The 23,770-nt window shown below is 44.3% G+C and overlaps 1 long non-coding RNA gene and 4 other non-coding genes across 5 annotated transcripts in view; 2 read left to right on the top strand and 3 right to left on the bottom strand.

The window, feature by feature from the left end:
• LOC144670411 (uncharacterized) overlaps window positions 1-23,770 on the bottom strand; it is an 80,001-nt gene that overhangs the window by 41,590 nt on the left and 14,641 nt on the right. The window lies entirely within an intron of this gene.
• trnaf-gaa (transfer RNA phenylalanine (anticodon GAA)) lies at window positions 12,580-12,652 on the bottom strand. Its single transcript has one exon. It is a non-coding gene; the product is annotated as a tRNA-Phe (tRNA).
• On the top strand, window positions 14,682-14,763 carry trnas-gcu (transfer RNA serine (anticodon GCU)). The gene has a single exon. It is a non-coding gene; the product is annotated as a tRNA-Ser (tRNA).
• Window positions 17,591-17,663, bottom strand: trnaf-gaa (transfer RNA phenylalanine (anticodon GAA)). Its single transcript has one exon. It is a non-coding gene; the product is annotated as a tRNA-Phe (tRNA).
• Window positions 19,857-19,938, top strand: trnas-gcu (transfer RNA serine (anticodon GCU)). Its single transcript has one exon. It is a non-coding gene; the product is annotated as a tRNA-Ser (tRNA).

The raw sequence follows: 23,770 nt of genomic DNA on the forward strand, positions 1-23,770 counted from the left end.
CAGGCGGCGGATTGCTGGTTTGGTGATGCCCTGGATATTATCACGAAGCACTTTGCGGTGCTGCTTTGCTCCGCCTTTAGCCAGTCCTTTGCCTCCTTTCCCTTTGCCAGGCATGATGATTCTTCACTCAGATCGCTGCAGAATATGAGAGACGAGCTGCTTCACGTTCCTCTTTTAAATAGCCCGCCCCGACCTGACTGAGAACAGGACAGAGAGTGAGAGGCGGGGCGGGGAGGAGACTGAGTGACAGACAGAACAGAGTCTGTGATCATCCAGCTCCGCCTCCTGCCTGTTCGAACTGATTTGTTTTCGAATTCTGGGCACCATTAGTGAACAGGGCGCTCGAAACAAATCTTACTCAATGGAACATCTTGTTTATCTATAGTTAGAAACCGGGATCTTTTAAATCCAGACCTGTCAGCAATATCCCGCCTCTATGATCAAGATAAAATCGGATCACGGGCCTGTAATTTAGTTTATTGAGCGGGAATTCGAAAAGTTTTGCAAAGATTGAACCGGTCAGTGAAAGTGTCTGTCTAAGAACTGGAAATGAATACCGGCTGAAATTTAAACGGTTGGTATTGAAGAGGTGACAACAAATCAATTATTTTAAGGGAGGTGTTGGTGTAGTTATTTCAGAGAGAACTTCATCATCCCTTCCAGGATAAGTTGCATTTTTTTATTGTTCGGAACTTTGTGGATATCTACATGGAGCCGTTGTAGTTGGTCACTATCTTTGTCTGTTTCACGGCCCGTTCCCCGGGCAGCAACAGACCTTTTCCTGTCTCGATGTGTCCACAGAAACAGCCGGAGAGAATTTATTGTGGACTGGTGCCCTCTGCTGGCTGCACGTGAGACGTGCAAAGAGGTAACTTCTTTGGGGAAATTTTAAATGTGTGTGAAACAACATAAACATGGTGAGAATTATTGCAAAACAGTTTATCAATCAGACACAAGATGCCAAAGATATAGTGTGTTTCGCGGTACTATAAATGGTGACTGTAATTTGAAGAAGTGTGCGATGGTGGTATAGTGGTGAGCATAGCTGTCTTCCAAGCAGTTGACCCGGGTCGATTCCCGGCCATCGCAGTAGTGATTTATTTTCAGCCTTCTCCGTGGTCAGACCACAATTCTCTACATTAGTTAAAAAACGCGTTGGGATTCTTACAGTTCCACGCTCTGTAAGATTGGTCTTATCAGCAACTTTGTGAATCGGGTCCGAGCCATTTGCTCAACGTGCAAGCGTGATGCGGAAACTGGGCTCATCAAAGGCATCCTGCAGGGTAATGGTTACACTGATCAGGTCATTTCGCGCTGTGTATCACACAAGCTCATGTCTGGGCTTTCAGAAGTGGCCGACTACATTCCCCAGAAGATAGGGAAAGGGTGAGTGCGAGAGGAATTCTTCATTCGTGGTGTCAGTGTGTGTAAGATTGTAGAAAGACCGGCGGGGGAGCCCAGGACAAAGCCAAAGCCAAGTCTCGCTCCTCCCGGGCTGGACTGCAGCTCCCCGCGGGCCGTGTTCACAGGCTCATGAGAAAGAGCAGCTATGCTGAGCGTGTGGCTGCTGGAGCGCTCCGCTCTTCCGATTGTAACATTGCCGGCCGCTTTCAGGGTACAGGATCAGAAATCAGCCGTTTCTCTCTGTTCCGATGAAACCTGTGAAGGAGTCGGTTGGTAACCTATGTTATTGCGTTTCCAGTGAGCTGAGATTGGCTCTTTTTAAATCGCTGCTTTGTTACCGCCGGTTACAGATAACAGATTGACACATTTAATCTGTTCCTAAAATAGCGCCAGGACTCTGTGACGCAGAATGCAATATTACAGCTCCTAAAGCGTGAGATTAAAATTGCCTGGAAATTAAGCCGTTCGGCTATTATCTTTTTTCCCCCCTTAAATTGGCGGGCTTTTCGAATTTGAAAACATAAGCCAATCGGCACTTCCAATTCCTGTTACCTGGCTCTCCGATTGGTTGAAGATTAGGATTGAGAATGGACTGACCAATCAGAGCTAGAGCCTGTCGAAAGTCTCTCAAACCATTCACAATGATTATTTATAGAGGTTAAATTGATGGAATCTGTATCTTCCGCTCCACCTGTACTTGAGTCCTAAAATATACTTTTTTCCAACAGGCAAATAATTGACGAAACCAGAATAAAGGTGGTGTTTCCTCCAGAGATTTAATACTCAGCCAAAGCTTACACACATTGTTTGCTTTAAACCTACCATATCAGTGGCTTGTTGTTCTGCTGGAAATGTATGTGGAATGAATCCAAATTTATAATTAGTCCCAGAGACTGAAGGTAATATAATGAATCCCACACTCACACAGAAGCAGAGAATAATTCTCAAGCACATTTTCAGTGCCAGATGCTGAAAGATACAGGCTGGTCACTGCACTCACTCACAATAGCTGAATCTGAGTGATACTAAAGAAATATGACACACCAATTGTACCACTGAGACATTTAGAAAGAGTCCAAGCATCACATAGAGTAACAGATGCTGATGGATACACATGGAAGACCACACACTAACACACACACACTGTAAATTCCACTTTCACATACAATACCAATGATTGGGAAAACCGCAATTGAATCTCACAATGTTTTATAATACCAAAGATTAACAGATGTAAAATTAATCCCACTGACAGATACAGAATGAATCTCATGCACACAAACAGAACCAAGTGATGAAAGAAACATATGATTCCCATACTTACTTTACAATATCACAGGTACAGAGTGCCATTGACAGATCTGCATTGAACCAAATACCTCCCTTCGCCGTCCAATAAAATATGAACGCTTCTTGTCTGTTCTGTCGCTCTCTGAGTGTGCTGACATCTACAGGCCAGAGCTGAGAAGTGCAACAGAGCGGAGCTTTTTTTTATTAATTCAATGGATATGAGATTCGCTGGCTCGGCCAGCATTTATTGTCCATTCCTAAGTGACCTTGAGAAGGTGGTGGTGAGCTGCCTTCTTGGACCGTTGCAATCTCAGTGGCGTAGTTAAACCCACAGTGCTGTGAGGGTGGGAGTTCCAGGATTTTGATACAATGACATTAACTGTGTGTGTTGCAGAAACAGCTCAATATGAGGAATTAGTGATGGGGTGTGATAGGGTGGACATAGAGGTGTCAACAATCAATTCAAAGAGAATTCGATATTACCTTGTTTTCCCACTGAGTCGGTAGAATTTGGAACTGGCTGTCATGTTGAGCAGTCAAGACGATTAGCACAGCTGTATTTCAGGGAAAGCAAGATAAGCATAGGAGAGGGAATAGATTTCATGGATAAACAGGTAATATTACATAAAGTAAACTGGATTGAAGATCGTTAGCATTAATGTACCAATGTATCCAAATGGCCCAATGAAGTATATTCTTGGTAGAATGAATACTGATTTTCAAAGTACCTCAGAGACTCACAGATACATAATGAATCCCACACTCACATAGTGCACCAGAGACAGAGCAATGCAGAGTGAATCCTACACTCACACACATCCCCAGGGACTGACCAATACATAGTGAATCCCACACTCACATAGTGTACCAGAGGCAGAGCAATGCAGAGTGAATCCTACACTCACACACATCCCCAGGGACTGACCAATACATAGTGAATCCCACACTCACATAGTGTACCAGAGGCAGAGCAATGCAGAGTGAATCCTACACGCACACACATCCCCAGAGACTGACCAATACATAATGAATCCCACACTCACATAGTGCACCAGAGACAGAGCAATGCAGAGTGAATCATACACTCACACACATCCCCAGAGACTGACCAATACATAATGAATCCCGCACTCACATAGTTTTCCAGAGAGAGCAATGCAGAATGAATGACAGATCCCCAGAGGCTGACAAATACATCAGGAGTCAGACACTCAAATCCTTTACCAGTGACAGAGCGATACAGAATGAATCCGGCACTTATACACATGAAATCTTAGAATAGTTACACCACAGAGAAAGCCCATTCGGCCCTTTATGTCTCTGGTGTTTCTCTGCCAGAGAAACCCAACTGGTTCTGAATCCCAGCCCTAGGTCGCTCATAATCTTTTTGCACCTCAATTAGGTCACCCCTCAACCTCCTCTGTCCTAAGGAAAACAACCCTAGAATATCCAACCTTCCTCACAGCTGCAATTTTCAAGCCCTTGTAGCATTCTTTTAAATATTCTCTGTACACCCTCCAGAGCATTTGTGTCCTTCCTGTAACGTGATGACCTGAACAGTGCACAAAATTCCAACAATGGCCTAACCAGCGTTTTATAGATTTCCAGCATTATATCCCTGTTTTTGTATTCAATATTTCGTTCAATAAAGGAAAACATTCCGTTACCACCTTGTCCCCCTGTCTTGCCACCTTCAGGGAAATGTGAACATGCACTCCAAAGTGTCTCCCTTCCGCAACCTGTCTCAATATCTTCCCATTTATTGAGTGTTCCCTTTCTTTGTCTGCCCTCCTCAAATGCATTACCCCAAACTTTCTGGGATTGAATTCCATTTGCCAATTTTCTGACCACACAACCAACCCATGTATGGCATCTTTTAAATCACATTCTGACCTCTTTGCAGCCTTGGTCCAAACATGGAGAAACAGCTGAACTCAAGCCATGAGGTTCAAGTGTTCACTTATGTACAGGGAAGCATTTGACCTATTGCGGGCATCAAGGAATCCCAGCAAAACTGAAAGTTCATGGAAATGAGGAGGGAAACTCTCCACTGGTTGGAGTCATCCCCGGGGTTTCTAAAACATTCCAAAAGATTTCCAGCAGGAACAGTAATTCGCTTTTGTTTGATACACTATGGGTGACAAGGAAAGGATCCTTTGACTGCACTTTGTAGTACTGGTAGCTCGTTGGTCTAGTGGCATGATTCTTGCCTTGCGAATTTTATTTTATTAATGTGCGAGAGTTCCCGGGTTCAATTCCCGGACGAGCCCATCTTAATGCAGTAATTTTGTTTGCCCTCGAGGTGGTGGCAGTTCCGGAAATGAGGACCAGGTTTGAACACCCGGGAACACATTGCAGAAAATGCATCACTAAAAACACGCGTGATGAAAATGAATGTCAAGATTAAAGAACGTTTCTCCGTGCCATGAGACTCTGAATTTATCCCTATGTGCCAAATAAGGCAACTCACTCCGTGTGGATTCAGGTAGGCACTCGGTTACAATCTTGACTGAAAGGACAAGCTGAGCTGGGAACCCCAGTGTTTCATTACAATTTACCACATTTTAATGCGTTCCGGTGCTTGCAGTGAGCTGGGAGGGGTTTCCTTTTGCAACCAAATGCTTGTAAGTTCCGGTCTTTCAGCGCTGGATTTTCACACTGTGTAGAAACATGTTTGATATCAGGTTGAAGTGTTGAAGTGATTCACATCAGTCGGTTTACAACAGTCCCTGATCTGATGTGATGGGCATTTATGTTAATGGCAGAAACTACATTTCCACCTTTACACATCTGGCCGAATATTCAGGGCCTGTACCAAAGAGGATCATTTATTTCAACAGTTCATGAATGCAAAAAGTATATAAGGGGTTTTAATTTGTGCTGAGCTGGCCGAGAGGTTAAGGTGATGGAATATAAATCAATTGATTTTTGCACGTTAAGGTTCGAATCCCACCTTGGTCGTTGTTTCATCAACTGTTTCTTCCTTGGTGCGGGGATTTTGCAGAAGGTCTGCCTGGAATCACTGATGTGATCCTCCAACCCAAGTTCTGAGGCCAGATTGCATAGAGTTTTCTTCTAAGATCTCCGTTGCGATTTGATTGTTAACAATAACTTGGGGATCCGATTTAGAGTCCATTCGACTTAATATTTCGATCTCTCTCTAAGGGGAGTTAGTGGAGCAGTGGAAATATCCGGGGGACTGGGGTTCATTTCCCACCATGGCTGCTGCTGGAAATTAAACTCAATAATTAAAACCTTTAATTAAACGCTAATCTCAGTGGTGGTTCACTGATGTCTTCCCTGGCCGGACCTACATATGAGTTTGATTCCTAACTGCCCGCTGAGAAATCCACGGAGTTCAAGTACAATTTGGGATGTGTAACAAAGACTGGCCTTGCGAGCGACGCTCACATCCCATGAAATATTGTTTTCACTATTTGAAATACAAGCGTTAGGCCACCCCTCAGCCTTGTTATTACAAGAGAATAAAGATCCAAACTGTCAATCCTTTCGTCCTTGTATACCACGCATTGCATTTTTTTGTTATTTATTCTTCTTCTGTGGGCTGTGGGCGTCAACTGCACGGCCAGAACATCCTGCCCTTCCCTAATCTCCCTCGAATTGGATGGCTTGCTCAGTATTTTCCGAGGGCAGATAAGAGTCAACCATATCCCCATGTGCATGGAGTCACATGTAAACCAGACCAGGTCAGGACGGCAGACTGTTTCCTCTTAAGTGCATTGGTGAACCAGATTTTTTTTTTAGTACAATCGACGATAGTTTCATGGCCATCATTACAGAGACCAGTTTTCAATTCAAGAATCATGAAATGATTGAATTTAAATTCCACGAGCTGCCACGGTGGGATTTGAACACTTGCCCCTAGAGATGAGCCTGGTCCTCTGGATTCCGAGACCAGTGACATCATCTTTCATCCCTGGAAACAACAACTGAACATTCAGCGAATCATTCAGCCGCTTGATGAGGAAATTGGAATTCCCTCCGCAGCATTTTATTAAACTGATTGATTCAAAGCCTTTTGTTCCATTGGAAATATCAATATTCTCTCGACATTAGTCAGACATTGTGGATTTCTTAGGAACGAAACACAATCGAAAGATGAGTGAGGGATTAATGCACAAAGTAACAAGGAAATACATTCTGAGAAAGAGCTCCGCATTGTTTGTAAGAAAAAGCAGAACTTGCAGCTGACGAGTGGGAACCTGGTTTACTGGACGTTCCACCAGATTTCTGTATGAAGCAACGGGACAGGACACGAAACTGCTATCTTCTGATTACATCATAATGTACATTGAAGTCAGACGCCTGATCCATTTGGACCAGGCTACCAGTCCTTCCAGCCAAATAATGCCTTGGCCACAAAAACTGTGCTGCATTTATGTCTCTTGAATTTTTGAATGATCCACTGATTCCCAGACCCTTGGCCTCGGGATCTCAGATTGATTTTGGATCATGAAGTCAGTTACTATTGTCCGCACCTCTCCTCAAAATGTCCCTGCAATTTTTTTGTCCTCTCTAAATCTTGGCCCGTTGACCTTCACTCAATCGCTGCTAAATTCCTGAAATAAAAAAATCCCACCTTCTCCAGAACAAAAACATATTCATTCTCTTAAATAAGTCCCATCAGTGACTTAGGGCGATAGTTGATAACACTTGGGGTCTCGTCCGAGATTTGAATACGACACCTCTCGCAGAATATCTCAATAAGAATGGCTAAGCGAGAATCATACCCATCCCACAGCCTCTTCATCTTCTTCTTCTTAGGCAGTAACTCGTCACTGAGAATGGCTTTTTTTCCACGTTGCGGGTTCTGAGGAGCCTAAAAAGTCCAATGCTGGCTCCGCACACTCTGCCACAGGTTGGGGCAGGTAGTGTTTGAGGAGGCGGGTGGGTGGGATGCTCGGATTTTGCTCCGCTCCTTCCGCTGTTTGCGCTTGGCCTCCACCTGGGCCTGTCGGAGACGTTCCAAATGGTTGGCACCTTCGCGGATGTTTCTTCTCCAGTTCGGGCGTTTCGAGCAAGAGATTCCCACAAATCAGTGGGAATGTTGCATTTTATCAGGGAGGCTTTGAGGGAGTCCCTGAAACGTTTCCTCTGCCCTCCTGGTAGCCGCTTGCCGTGACGAAGCGGGCATCTAGTTCCATTAACATCCAAAGCCAGTCAACTATCCTTTCACACCGCGAGAGTAACACAGGAAATGTAAGAATTACACATGGGCGGTGAAACAGAGTTCGTGTTGTAGGTAAGTGACTTTTCACCTGAACAGGAGAGGAAAATATTTTGTGATAGGGGTTAAGCCAGTGAAAGGGAAGCGGGAAAAAAGCAAAAACGACGCCCTGGAAAATCTTGGAAATCGGGAGAGATAAAATCACAACAGAGTTTGTGCTGCATCGCCAGAGAGAGGGAAACATCAGCTCCGAGAGTTAAACAGCACAGAAGTAGGGCACTCGGCTCCGTATGTGGAGCAATAAAGAGAAAAAAATATGTAACTGGTGGAGGTTTTAAATCGCGGATTGATGAACAACTGCCGAGGCTCAAACCCACATCTGCGAACAGAAGGGAATCAGAATGTTGGCAGTTTTTACAGAGCGATATTGTTGAGCTGAATGTTCACACTGGAAGGCTGTAAAGTTCCTCATTGAAGGATGAGGCGCTGTTCCAATCTTGAGCTTCATCGGAACATTGCAGGAGTCCGAGAACCGAGTGATCAGGGTGAGAGCCAGGTCGCCAGTCTTTTCGTTTCACCAGCTTGACTGTGTGGATGATATGTTTGGACTTTCTGTTAATTTACCGCACATTGTTGGCTATCAGTTTTGTCGCGGGAAAATGCCACGTCAACACTTTCTGTCAAAAGTAACCCCATCCCAACACTTAATGCCCTGAGAAACTGTCACTTAGACATGTGATGACCAGCAATTGAAGTGAGCGCTGCCTAACTTCCCTGACCGTTAATTCCCCCTGAGCTTCTTTGCTAAGTCGAATTAAAGCTGACTTTCTGCAACTCCTATAACACGGCTAAAATATGGTCAAGTAATATGAAGCTGTAACCCTCCCACCTCCCCCCCATCCCCGGCCGCACAGCCACCCTCAGCTCTGCCAGTCTGAATGTTCTTTCAGACAAAACTTCAACTCCATGTGAAAATCAGGCTGTGAACATTTTGACCCAATTGGGCTGTGTACAAAGGGAGGTCACATGGTTTTCATGGTTCTGAATGAAAACATACCTGGAAAACTGTGTTTTCAAAAGTGGGCTTTTTTTTCCTTCGAGAAGAGAAGGTCCAACTGCTTGATGTTGTCTCGGATCAGTGCTGGGGAGCGACTGTGGAACCCTGACCCCATCTCAAGGCCTGCGCACCCTGACCTTTGCCTTGATCCATTGGATTTTAACGTTTGGCAAAATTCCCCCCTTTCTAAAGAAGGGTCATAAGGACTCGAAACATTGACTCTGTATTTATTTCTCCCCACAGATGCTGTTAGTCCAGCTGATAATTTCCAGCATTTTCTGTTTCTGTTTTTGATTTTCAAGATCCTCATCATTTTGCTTTAATTTCCCCTATTTCTCTTTTTAATATCATGGTTTTCTATTATGAGCACGTGTAAGTAAGTGTGTGTGTGTTTGTGAGAGAGGGAGAGCATGTGTATGTGTGTGTGTGTATGTGTATGTGTGTGTGTGTATGTATATGACTTTTTATCTCGAAAGATTAATTCGCATAATTTCAGATCCATACTCTATGTTCATAAGCTTTACTTTTCTATTCGAAAATACCTTTTCTTATAATAAACAAACAAATTTATTGTTCATCGAAATAATCCACTTTAAAATCTCTTTTATTTTCGGGAACAGAGGTGAAGGTTTATAATTGGCCATTTTGGAAAGTCAATTGAACATTTCAACCAATGTTGCGACCTGTGGAGTAGTGGGACTAGACCAAGGGCACACTCCTCCCACCCCGCTCGTAACAGGGTGTTCACTCCGAAACTTAACTCCAGCTTGCTTCGACTTTTCTTTTAAGATCTTGGATTCGATACTTTTGTTCACAATAATATGGGGATCCGACTTAGAGTTCATTCGACATGATATTTCGATCTCCCTCTAAGGTCAAACATTGGAGCAGTGGAAATATTCCGGGGACGTGGGTTCATTTCCCACCATAGGTTGCTGGTGGAAATTAAACTCAATAATTAAAGCCTGCAATTAAACGCTAAGCTCAGTGGTGGTTCACTGATGTCTTCCCACTGATGTCTGGCCTACATATGAGTTTGATTCCTAACTGCCCGCTGAGAAAGCCATTGATTTCAAGGACAGTTTGAGATGTATTACAGAGACTGGCCTTGCGAACGACGTTCACAACCCCTGAAATAATGTTTTAAAAGGTTGAATGTGCACCTCACTGATTAGATCTTCCATCAGCCCCTGTAATGGTCAGACGTGTTGGATAATAAAGCGCTTTGTGACGTCAGGAGAAAGATCAATTCAGAACATCTCAGTGAAACCGAGGCTCAAACCCACATCTGCGAACAGAAGGGAATCAGAATGTTGGCAGTTTTTACAGAGTGATATTGTTGAGCTGAATGTTCACACTGGAAGGCTGTAAAGTTCCTCGTTGAAGGATGAGCCGCTGCTCCTCGAGCGAACCTTGAGCTTCATCGGAACATTACAGGAGTCCGAGAACCGAGTGATCAGGGTGAAAGCCAGGTCGCCAGTCATTTCGTTTCACCAGCTTGACTGTGTGGATGAGTTGTTGGACTTTCTGTTAATTTACCGCACATTCTTGGCTATCAGTTCTGTCACAGGAAAATGCCACTTCAACACTTCCTGTCAAAAGTAACCCCATCCCAACTCTTACTGCCCTGAGAAACTGCCACTTAGACATGTGATGACCAGTAATTGAAGTGAGCGCTGCCTAACGTCCCTGACCGTTAATTCCCCCTGAGCTTCTTTACTAAGTCGAATTAAAGCTGACTTTCTGCAACTCCTATAACGCAGCTAAAATATGGTCAAATAATATGAAGCTGTAACCTTCCCGCCTAACCCACCATCATCTGCCCCCACAACACGTCCCTCCCCTCAGTGCACCCCCCCAACTACAACCACCCTCGCCACTCCCCTCCCCTCCACACCAATCCCACTCCCCCTTCCCCCCCGGCCCCACAGCCACCCCCAGCTCTGCCAGACTGAATGTTCTTTCAGACAAGCCTACAACACCATGTTCAAATCAGGCTGTGAACATTTTGATCCAATTGGGCTGTGTACAAAGGGGGTCACATGGATTTCATGGTTCTGAAGGAAAACATGCCCGGGAGACTGTCTTGTAAAAAATGGGCTTTTTTTTCCTTTGAGAAGAGAAGGACCAACTGCTTGATGTTGTCACTGATCAGTGCGGGGGGAGCGACTGTAGAACAATGACCCCATCTCAAGACTGCGCACCCTGACCTTTGCCTTGATCCATTGACGTTTAATGTTTGGCAAAATTACCCCCTTTCTAGAGAAGCGTCAGAAGGACTCGAAACGTTGACTCTGTATTTATTTCTCCCCACAGATGCTGTTAGACCAGCTGATTTTTTTCCAGCATTTTCTGTTTTTGTTTCTGATTTCCAACATCCCCATCATTATGCTTTAATTTCCCCTAGTTCTCTTTTTACTATCATGGTTTCCTATTATGCGTGCGTGTGTGTATGTGTGTGTGTGTGTGTGTTTGTGAGAGAGGGAGAGCGTATTTCTGTGTGTATGTGTGTGTTGGTTCCTATGATGGGTGCGTGTGTGTATGTGTGTGTGTGTGTGTTTGTGAGAGAGGGAGAACGTGTGTCTGTGTGTATGTGTGTGTGTGTGTGTGTTTGTGAGAGAGGGAGAACGTGTGTCTGTGTGACTTCAGATCCATACTGTATGTTCATAAGCTTTACATGTCTATTCGAAAATACCTTTTTTTATAATAAACAAATGAATTTATTGTTCATCGAAATAATCCACTTTGAAACCTCTTTTATTCTCGGGAACACTGGTGAAAGTAAATAATTGGCAATTTTGGTGAGTCAAATGAACATTTGAGCCAATGTTGCGACCTGTGGAGTAGTGGGACTAGACCAACCGCGCACTCCTCCCATCCCACTCGTAACAGTGTGCTCACTCAGAAACTTAGCTCCAGGTCACTGTCGACTCCTTCTGTAAAGCCGATGACATATTGGGCTTCCCACTAAACATGCAGAAAACTAAGGTCCGATTCCAATATTCGTGACTGAGGAAGACCCCGAGAAACGGCTGCACACAAAGAGCTTACTGAAAGGTCAAATTATGTTGTTTCAGTGAGTCATAGAAGTGACCTTGGAGCAGGTTAAGCAGCATTTCCCGTGTTTCAATGAGAAATGCTGATCTGAATTTAAAAGGAAAGAGTAAATATTTGTAATACTCATGAGATCCGTCTGCCGCATGACTGAGGCGAGCTCATTTCTCGACCTAATCACTGAGGGACACAGACACAAAGAAATATTAATAAACGGGAGGGAAACAATGGATTAATTGAATTCCAATTACGGTCTCCTGGTTAATGTTAAAAAAAAGCAGAATTGCAATGCATCAACAGACGGATTTTCAGGAATTTAAAATTCCAATGACTGATCGAGGAACCAGAAGCTGCGAACATATGAGCGTTGCACGGTTGTTAGCATAGTTTATATGGGTGCTGAGTTGACCAGTGCTTTTTCAAGAATGGTCAAACCGAGCTTTATTCCAGTAAGGTGGACCAGCGGGCACAGAGCTGTCCGTGTGCGTTGGAGGAGACCCCTACCCTCAGAAGCGGGACTGGGTCTTCCCAAAAACCGCTGGCGAAATCAGCTAGCGACGCTCAGGCGAAAGGGCTTGCAACATGCTGCCGAAACCCGGGATGGGACCAGGGACCTTTAGATCTTCAGTCTAACGCTCTCCCAACTGAGGTATTTCGGCTGACAGAAGGGCGTTCTTCGAGCCAGAATTAAACCAGAGACCTAAGGATGTTAGTTTTACAGGCACCTGCAGTCCTGCGCTTATATTAAAGAACATGATCATATAATGACAAAGGACAGCCATCACCTCGTTTCAGTTCCCTCCAGTTTTCCAGTTTTTCTTGATGAAGAGGGGGTGCAAAGCCCAACGAAGCATCAGTTCATTGCCATAATCTCTCGGCCAATCGCTACACAGGGACTGTCCTACAAACAACTTTCTTCATCCTTTGAGTGAATTGCTCCCTGACGTCACTATTAAATGGCTTCGCTCTAAGTTTAAGGTTATATACATTTGTTCTGCACTCCCTCGCCAGAGGAAATCGTTTCTCCGCATTAAAACCTACTAATCATCTCAATTACCTCAACCAGATAGCGCCTACACTTTCCCAACTCACGAGTATGTTAGCGTCACAGCGGGAGCACATCTAACTGCAGATCAGAAAAATGTGTGTGTCGCACTTGTCATGGCTAGTTTTACACCAAATCTGTATCTGAATTAATGGAACCCACTTGTGATAAACACTGTCGCCTTTCACTGGGGCTGATCAGTTTCATAGAGCCACGTATGCGATTTGCTCAGTTCTGCTTTTGTACAAAGCCGGGGAAATGCAACAGAGATGTCAGTCTTCAGCCAGCTCCATTCACTCCAAGTGAAATCAAGAAATGGCTGAAGGCACGGGTAACTGCAAAGGCTTTGGGCCCCGACACCAATCCGGCAGCAGTATTGAAAACCTGTGCTCCAGAAATAGCCTCGCCCCTCGCCAAGTTGTTCCAGTGCAGGAACAGGACTGGCATCTAGCCGGAAATGTGTGAAATTGCTCAGGTCTGTCTTGTCCACAAAAAAACAGGAAAATCCAACCGGAAAAAGCCGCCCCATCAGCCTACTCTAGTTGAATAAGAAGGTGAGGGAAAATGTCTTCGTCAGTGCGATCAAGTGACCCTTACTCCGCACTAATCCGCTCACTGAAGTTCAGTTTGTCTCCAGCCAGGGTCACTCAGCTCCTGACCTCATTGCAGCCTTGGTCCAAACATGAAGAAAACAACTGAACTCAAGACGTGAGGTGCAAGTGACTGCACTTGAGTTCAAAGAAGCATTTGACCTAATGTGGCATCAAGGAACCCCAGCAATACTGAAGTCAAAAGAAGTAAGGCGGGAAACTCACCACTGGTTGGAGTCGTCCCCGGGGTTTCTAAAACATCCGAAAAGATTTCCAGCAGGAACAGTAATTCGCTTATGATTGATTCACTTTGTGTGACAATGAAAGGATTCCTTGATTGGTTTGTGTTATGTCGTTAGCTTGTTTGTCGCTTTGGGCTTTCCTGTGGATTCATATGCGTCAGGTCCCGGGTTCCATTCCCGGACGAGCCCATCTTAATGCAGCATTTCTTTTCGCGCTCGAGGTGGTGGCGGTTCCGGAAATCAGGACCAGGTTTGAACACCCGGGAAGTCATTGCAGGGGATGCATCACTTTAACACACGTGATAAAAATGAATGTCAAGTTTAAAGAACGTTTCTCCGTGCCATGAGACTCTAAATTTATCCTAATACATCAAATAAGGGAGCTGTCCACTTGTGGATTCACGTGGGAGGCTGATTGCACTCAGTTTCAATCTTGACTGAAAGGACAAGCAGAGCTGGGAATCCCAGTGTTCCATTTTAATTTACCACATTTTAGCTGTGTTCCGGTGCTCGCAGTGAGCTGGGAGGGGTTTCCTTTTGCTATCAAATGCTTTTATGTTGAAGTCTTTCCGCGGTGGGTTTTCACACTGTATAGAAACATGTTAGGTTAAAGTCTTGAAGCGATTCATATCAGTCGGTTTACAACAGTCCTTGATCTGATGTGATGCACATTTATTTTAATAAGATAAACTATGTTTCCACTTTTACACATCTGGCCGAATATTCAGGGCCTGTACCAAAGAGGATCATTTATTTCAACGGTTCATGGATGCAAAAAGTATAGAAGGGGGTTTAAGAAAGGGCATTTTGCGATGAGGTGGCCGAGAGGTTAAGGCGATGGACTGCTAATCCATTGTGCTTTGCACGCGTGGGTTTGAATCCCACCCTCGTCGTTACTTTATCAACTGTTTCCGTCTTATTCCGGTGATTTTGCAGAAGCTCTGCCTGGAATCACTGATGTGATACTCCAACCCAAGTTATGAGGCCAGCTTGCGTCGACTTTTCTTGTAAGATCTTGGATTCGATACTTCTGTTCACAATAACATGGGGATCCGACTTAGTGTCCTTTCGACATGTTATTTCCATCTCTCTCAGGGGAAACATTGGAGCAGTGGAAATATTCCGGGGACTTGGGTTCATTTCCCAAAATAGTTGCTGATGGAAATTAAACTCAATAATTAAAACCTGCAATTAAACACTAATCTCAGTGGTGGTTCACCGATGTCTTCCCTGGTCTGGCCTAGGGATCAGTTTGATTCCAAACTGCCCGCTGAGAAATCTACTGATTCAAGGACAGTTTGGGATTTGTAACAAAGACTGACCTTGCGAACGACGGTCACATCCCCTGAAATAATGTTTTAAAAGGGTGAATGCGCACCTCACTGATTGGATCTTCCATCAGCCCCTGTAATGGACAGACGTGTTGAATATTAAAGCGCTTTGTGACGTCAAGAAAAATATAAATTTCAGTGAAACCGAGACTCAAACCCACATCTGCGAACAGAAGGGAATCAGAATGTTGGCAGTTTTTACAGAGCGATATTGTTGAGCTGAATGTTCACACTGGAAGGCTGTGAAGTTCCTCATTGAAGGATGAGCCGCTGCTCCTCCAGCGAACCCTGAGCTTCATCGGAACATGGCAGGAGTCCGAGAACCGAGTGATCAGGGTGAGAGCCAGGTCGCCAGTCATTTCGTTTCACCAGCTTGACGGTGTGGATGAGTTGTTGGACTTTCTGTTAATTTACCGCACATTCTTGGCTATCAGTTCTGTCGCAGGAAAATGCCACTTCAACACTTTCTGTCAAAAGTAACCCCATCCCAACTCTTACTGCCCTGAGAAACTGCCACTTAGACATGTGATGACCAGTAATTGAAGTGAGCGCTGCCTAACTTCCCTGACCGTTAATTCCTCCTGAGCTTCTTTGCTAAGTCCAATTAAAGCTGACTTTCTGCAACTCCTAAAACACAGCTAAAATATGGTCAAGTAACATGAAGCTGTAACCCTTCCGTCCAACCCACCATCATCTGCCCCCACCACACGCCCCTCCTCTCACTGCTTCACCCAATTGCCACCACCCTCGCCCCCCTGCACCCCCAGCACTACCCCCCACCCCTCCCCCGCCCCCCTTCCCCCGGACCCGCAGCCACCCCCCAACTCTGCCAAGCTGAATGTTCTTTCAGACAAGCCTACATGTTGAAATCAGGCTGTGAACATTTTGACCCGATAGGGCTCTGTACACTGGGGGTCACATGGATTTCATGGTTCTGAAAGAAATCATACCTGGAAAACTGTGTTTTAAAAAGTGGGCTTTTTTTCCTTTGAGAAGAGAAGGACCAACTGCTTGATGTTGTCACGGATCAGTGCTGGGGGAGTTACTGTCGAACACTGACCCCATCTCAAGGACTGCACACCCTGTCTTTTGCCTTGATCGATTGACTTTTAATTTTTGGCAAAATTCCTCCCTTTCTAAAGAAGGTTCATAAGGGCTCGAAACGTTGACTCTGTATTTACTTCTCCCCACAGATGCTGTTAGAGCAGCTGATTTTTTGCAGCATTTTCTGTTATTGTTTCTGATTTCCAGCATCCCCATCATTTTGCTTTAATTTCCCCTATTTCTCTTTTTACTATCATGGTTTCCTATTATGAATGCGTGTGTGTATGTGTGTTTGTGAGAGAGGGAGAGCGTGTGTGTGTATATGTGTGTGTATATGTGTGTGTGTGTGTGTGTGTGACTTATGGTATCTCAAAAGATTAATTCGCATAATGTCAGATCCATACTGTACTTTTCTATTCGAAAATACCTTTTTCTATAATAAACAAACATATTTATTGTTCATCGAAATAATCCACTTTAAAACCTCTTTTATTCTCGGGAACAGTGGTGAAGGTAAATAATTGGCAATTTTGGTGAGTAAATTGAACATTTGAGCCAATGTTGTGACCTGTAGAGTACTGGGAATAGACCAAGGGCGCACTCCTCCCATCCCGCTCGTAAAAGGGTGCTCACTCAGAAACTTAGCTCCAGGTCACTGTCGACTCCTTCTATAAAGCCGATGACATATTGGGCTTCCCACTAAACATGCAGAAAACTAAGATCCGATTCCAATATGCGTGACTGAGGAAGACCCCCAGAAACGGCTGCACCCAAAGAGCTTACTGAAAGGTCAAATTATGTTGTTTCAGTGAGTCATAGAAGTGACCTTGGAGCAGGTGAAGCAGCATTTCCTGTGTTTCAATGAGAAATCCTGATCTGAATTTAAAAGGAAAGGGTAAATATTTGTAATACTCATGAGATCCATCCGCCGCATGACTGAGGCGAGCTCATTTCATAGTGACCTAATCACTGAGAGACACAGACACAAAGAAATGTTAATAAACGAGAGGGAAACAATGGACTACTTGGATTCCAATTACGGTCCCCTGGTTAAAGTGAAAAAAAGCACCAATGCAATGCATCAACAGACGGATTTTCAGGAAATTAAAATCAGTCAATGACTGATCGAGGAACCAGAAGCTGGGAACATATGGCCAGCGCTTTTTCATATGTTTTTTTCAAGAAAGGTTAAACCGAGCTTTATTCAAGTAAGGTGGACCAGCGGTCACAGAGCTCTCCGTGTGCGGTGGATGAGACCCCTACCCTCAGAAGCGGGACTAGGCCTTCCCAAAAACGGTCGGCGCCATCGGCTAGCGACGCTCAGGCGAAAGGATTTGCTATTTGCTGCCGAAACCCGGGATCGAACCAGGGACCTTTAGGTCTTCAGTCTAACGCTCTCCCAACTGAGCTATTTCGGCTGACAGAAATGCGTTCTTCGAGCCAGAATTGAACCAGAGAACTAAGGATGTTAGTTTTACAGGCACCTGCAGTCCTGCGCTTACATTAGAGAACATGATCGCATAATGACAAAGGACAGCCATCGCCTCATTTCAGTTCCCTCCAGTTTTCCAGTTTTTCGTGATAAAGAGGGGGTGCAAAGCCCAACGAAGCATCAGTTCATTGCCATAATCTCTCGGCCAATCGCTACACAGGGATTGTCCGACAAACAGCTTTCTTCATCCTTTGAGTGAATTGCTCCCTGACGTCACTATTAAATGGCTTCGCTCTAAGTTTAAGGTTACATACATTTGTTCTGCACTCCCCCGCCAGAGAAAATCGTTTCTCCGCATTAAAACCTATTAATCATCTCAATTACCTCAACCAGATAACGCCTACAGCTTCTCAACTCACGAGCTGGTGTCAGCTGTGGCTCAGTTCATAGCACCCTCGCCTTTGAATCAGAGGGTTGTGGGTTGTTGTCCCGCTCCCGGAAAACTAAGAACTGTGATTGTACTCGAAAGAAGTTGCAATCTGTGACTGTTGGTAACTTGAAAGAGTTTCCCAACTCACGAGTATGTAAACGTCACAGCGGGAGCACATTTAACTGCATGCAGATCAGAAAAATGTGTGTTTCGCACTTGGTCATGGCTAGTTTTACACCAAATCTGTATCTGAATTAATGGAACCCGCTTGTGATAAACCCTGTCACCTTTCACTGTTTAGCTGATCAGTTTCATAGAGCCACGTATGTGATTTCCTCAGTTCCGCTTTTGTTCAAAGCCGGGGGAATGCATCAGAGATGTCAATTTTAAGCCAGCTCTATTCACTCCAAGTGAAATCAAGAAATGGCTGAAGGCACGGGTAACTGCAAAGGCTTTGGGCCCTGACACCATTCCTGCAGCAGCCCTGAAAACCTGTGCTCCAGAAATAGCCTCGCCCCTCACCAAGTTGTCCCAGTGCAGCTATAGGACTGGCATGTACCCGGCAATGTGGGAAATTGCTCAGATCTGTCTGATCCACAAAAAAACTGGAAAATTCAACCGGAAAAAAACCGCCCCATCAGTCTTCACTCGTTTATCAAGAAAGTGAGGGAAAATGTCTTCTACAGTGCGATCAAGCGGCAATAACCCGCTCACTGAAGCTCAGTTTGTTTTCTGCCAGGGTCACTCAGCTCCTGACCTCATTGGAGCCTTGGTCCAAACATGGAGAAAACAGCTGAACTTAAGACGCGAGGTGCAAGTGGTTGCACTTGAGTTCAAACAAGTATTTGACGTAATGTGGCATCAAGGAACCCCAGCAAAACTGAAGTCAATGGAAATAAGGCGGGAAACTCTCCACTATTTGGAGTCGTCCCCGGGGTTTCTAAAACATTCGAAAATATTTCCAGCCTGAGCTGTAATTCGCTTATGATTGATGCACTTTGTGTGACAATGAAATGATTCCTTGAGTGCATCTTGTTAAGAAGGTGGCTTGTTGGTCGCTTTGGGTTTTTCCTTTGAATTAATATGCCTGAGGTCCCGGGTTCAATTCCCGGACGAGCCCATCTTAATGCAGCATTTTCTTTCGCGCTCGAGGTGGTGGCGGTTCCGGAAATCAGGAGCAAGTTTGAACACCCAGGAAGTCATTGCAGGGAATGCATCACCTCAACACACGTGATATAAATGAATGCCAAGTTTAAAGAGCGTTTCTCCGTGCCATGAGACTCTGAATTTATTCTAATGCATCAAATGAGTGAACTGTCTATTTGTGGATTCACGTGGGAGGCTGATTGCACTCAGTTTCAATCTTGACTGAAAGGACAAGCAGAGCTGAGAACCCCAGTGTTTCATTTTAATTTACCACATTTTAGCTGTGTTCCGGTGCTTGCAGTGAGCTGGGAGGGGTTTCCTTTTGCTACCAAATGCTTGTATGTTCCGGTCTTTCCGCGGTGGATTTTCACACTGTGTAGAAACATGTTGGATGTTAGTTTGAAGCGTTGAAGTGATTCAAATCAGTCGGTTTACAACAGTCCCTGATCTGATGTGATGGGCATTCATTTTAATGACATAAACTACATTTCCATCTTTACACATCTGGCTGAATATTCAGGGCCTGTACCAAAGAGGATCATTTATTTCAACGGTTCATGGATGCAAAAAGTTTAGAAGGGGGTTTAATCGACTGTGTTTTGCAACGAGGTGGCCGAGAGGTTAAGGCGATGGACTGCTAATCCATTGAGTTTTGCACGCGTGGGTTCGAATCCCAGCTTCGTCGTTACTTTATCAACTGTTTTCGCCTTATTGCGGTGATTTTGCAGAAGCTCTGCCTGGAATCACTGATGTGATTCTCCAACCGAAGTTATGAGTCCAGCTTGCTTCGACTTTTCTTGTAAGATCTTGGATTCGATACTTTTGTTCACAATAACATGGGGATACGACTTAGTGTCCATTTGACTTGATATTTCCGTCTCTCTCTAAGGGGAAACATTGGAGCAGTGGAAATATTCCGGGGACTTGGGTTCATTTCCCACCATAGTCGCTGATGGAAATTAAACTCAATAATTAAAACCTGCAATTAAACGCTAGTCTCAGTGGTGGTTCACTGATGTCTTCCCTGGTGTGGCCTACATATGAGTTTGATTCCTAACTGCCGTTGAGAAAGCCACTGAGTTCAAGGACAGTTTGGGATGTGTAACAGAGACTGGCCTTGCAAGCGACGCTCACAGCCCCTGAAATAATGTTTTAAAAGGGTGAATGCGCACCTCACTGATTGGATCTTCCATCAGCCCCTGTAATGGACAGACGTGTTGAATAATAAAGCGCTTTGTGACGTCAAGAAAAAGATCAATTCAGAACATCTCAGTGAAACCGAGGCTCAAACCCACAACAAAAACAGAATTACCTGGAAAAACTCAGCAGGTCTGGCAGCATCGGCGAAGAGTTGACGTTTCGAGTCCTCATGACCCTTCAGCAGAAAGGTCTGTTAGTTCTGCTGAAGGGTCATGAGGACTCGAAACGTCAACTCTTTTCTTCTCCGCCGATGCTGCCAGACCTGCTGAGTTTTTCCAGGTAATTCTGTTTTTGTTTTGGATTTCCAGCATCGGCAGTAGTTTTTTGTTTTTAGCTCAAACCCACATCTGCGAACAGAAGGGAATCAGAATGTTGGCAGTTTTTACAGAGCGATATTGTTGAGCTGAATGTTCACACTGGAAGGCTGTAAAGTTCCTCATTGAAGGATGAGCCGCTGCTCCTCGAGCGAACCTTGAGCTTCATCGGAACATTTTGTGACTGGAGTCAAACTCAAAATGCTGTCTCAATGACATCTCAAATAAAGCTGTCGGCTGCTTGAAAACACAGCAGTTAAACTTTCTGCCTGATCATGAGAGCGACTGTGACATTTACAAAACAAAATCATTTGATAAAATAGTTCAAAAACCATCAAGATTGAAATCCTATGAGGAAAAGTCAAGTTATTATGAGAACTCTGCTGAGAAAGCTTCATTGGACAGCACAGAAATCAGGTGAAGAGTCTGAGTAAATCGACACCAGCGAACAAGTCAACATCAAAACTGAATCAACTCTTGTGAAGATCAGTGAGTAAAAGCTGAGTGCTCCGTGCACCATCAGCGCATCAAGTAGATGTATTGTCTGGATAACGCATTCTGTTTAGAACAGGATTTATTGACCTGAGTTGAGCAGGCACGTTATTGCAGAACAAATAAGTCACCTCTAGATTTTCCTTTGAAAACATAGAAATTAGGAGCAAACTTCGAGTTTGTTGATATATAGAATTGAAATAAACTGGAATTACAGTGCAAATGAATTGATATTCAAAATCAAACCTTACTTTCAGGTAAATTACGTGGAGCAATTAAATTACAAACAAGAACTCAAGTGACCTGTGAGCTCAAACACAGAGAGAGTAAATTTCAGAGTGAAGACTTAAAAAATTCAATTTTTTGCAAGTGAGGGTTAAGTTCAGAGGGGAAGGAGCTGCTGTGTAATTTTAACCCAGATACTGCAGCAAAAGTACAAGAGGGAAGGAGTGGAACTCTCTAAATAACGAGAAATTTAATTAAATAGACAATTCATTTCAGTGAAATGTTGGGACAGCTGAGAGCTGTTGCCTACACATCCTGTGCTCTGTGGGAATTCCAAATAAGTCTGATGATAATAGTCAGATTCATAATACATTACAGAACCAAGCAGAATACAGAAAGTGCAGAGGAGAGATGGAAAAAGGAAATTAGATCAGAAGAGAGAGCGTTTGAGAAAAGATTTGCAGGTAACAACCGAAAACACAGAAGATTTTTTACCAGCCTAAGGGCAGTCACTGAAAGGGGGGCTGATTTGGAGATCCTGTGCGGGGAGAGGGCGTGGCTGACGTACTAAATGAGAACATACAAACAAACTAATTAGCAGCAGGATTGGGCCACTCAGCCCCTCGAGCCTGCTCCGCCATTCAGTAAGACCCTGCCTGATCTGATTGTAACCTCAACCTCACATTCCTTCCTACCCCCAATAACCTTTCACCGCCCCCCCCACCTTGTTAATCAGGAATCTATCTAACTCTGCCTTTAAAATATTCAAAGACTCTGCTTCCACCAGCTTTTGAGGAAGAGAGCTCCAAAGACGCTCGACCCTCGGATAGAAAAGAAACTCTGTCTGAAATGAGCGACCCCTTATTTGTAAACAGTGACCCCTATTTCCAGATTCTGCTACAAGAGGAAACGTGCTCTCCATCTCCACCCTGTCAAATCCCTCAGGATCTTAAAGGTTTGAATCTAGTTGCCTCTTACTTTCCTGAACTCCAGGCGATACAAGCCTAACCTGTTCAACCTCACCACATAAGACAACCGGCCCATCCCTGGTATTTGCCTCGTAAACTTTGCAATAAACCTGTCATCACAAAACAAGCGGATGCTGCTAATGTCATTGGTGGGGAAATTGGATAGGATGAAAATAGATAAAGTGGAAGCTATCACAAGGCTGGCACTGCTCACAGCAGAAAAGCTGCTCGATCCGCATCGGATACACCTTGGATTACTGAGGGAATGAAGGGTGGAAATAGCGGAGACTCGAGCCACAATCTTTCAATCCTTCTTGGATATGGGAGTGAAGCCAAACAACTGCAGATTGTTCATGTTACATCCGTGTTTAAAATGGAGAGGGATAAACCCAGTAACTACAGAGCAGTTAGTCTCATGCTGGTGGTGGGGAAACATTTAAAGACAATAATCCAGAACAAAATTCATTGTCACTCGGTAGAACATGAGTTGATAAATGATAACCAGCACAGATTGGTTAACAGAAAATCAGCACTGAAATACTTAATAAAGCTCTTTGATGACGTGTCAGAGAACATTGACCAGGGAAGTGAGGATGATGATGTATGTCTGGACTTCCAAAGGGATTTGAAAAAGTCCCACATAATGAACTTGGTAAAATTCCAGCAGCTGGGATTAAAGGGGCAGCGACAGCATGGATACAAAATAAAATAAGGGACAAAAAGTGTAAAGTAGTGGCGAGCTCTGAAGAAGAGTCATACGGACTCAAACATTAACTCTGTTCCTCTCTGCACAGATGCTGCCAGGGCCGCTGAGTTTTTATAGCATTTTCTGTTTTATTATAAATTTTAATAACTTCCAGCCTATATCTAGTTTGCTGATAACACTAGGTTAGGTGACATGGTTATTAGTGTATGTGGGAGCAGCAAGTTTCAAAGGGCCATTGACAGATTCAGTGAGTGAATAAAACTGTGGCCGGTGGTGGTCAACACTGGGAAGAATGAGGTCATCCACCTTGAACAAAAGAAAGATCCGAGAACTTCTTAAACAGTCAGAAACTTGGGACTATGCCAGAGGAGCTGAGAGTTAGAGCTGAGTGAGACCGGAGGGTGGAGAAAGAGTCTGCATAGATATGTAGATGTTCAAGTAAGTGGGGATAAAATGGATGTAGTAAAATGTCAGGTTGCCCACTTCTGCAAGAAGCATAGGAGAGAGGAATATTACTGAGATGCAGAGAGACTGCAGAATCCTGTGGTACAGAGGGATCCTTGTACAAGAATTACAAAAAATGTTTAGATGACATTGCAGAATGCTGCAGTA

Source organism: Cetorhinus maximus, chromosome 31 (genome assembly GCF_964194155.1).
Source record: "Cetorhinus maximus chromosome 31, sCetMax3.hap1.1, whole genome shotgun sequence".
Taxonomy (NCBI): Eukaryota; Metazoa; Chordata; class Chondrichthyes; order Lamniformes; family Cetorhinidae; genus Cetorhinus; species Cetorhinus maximus.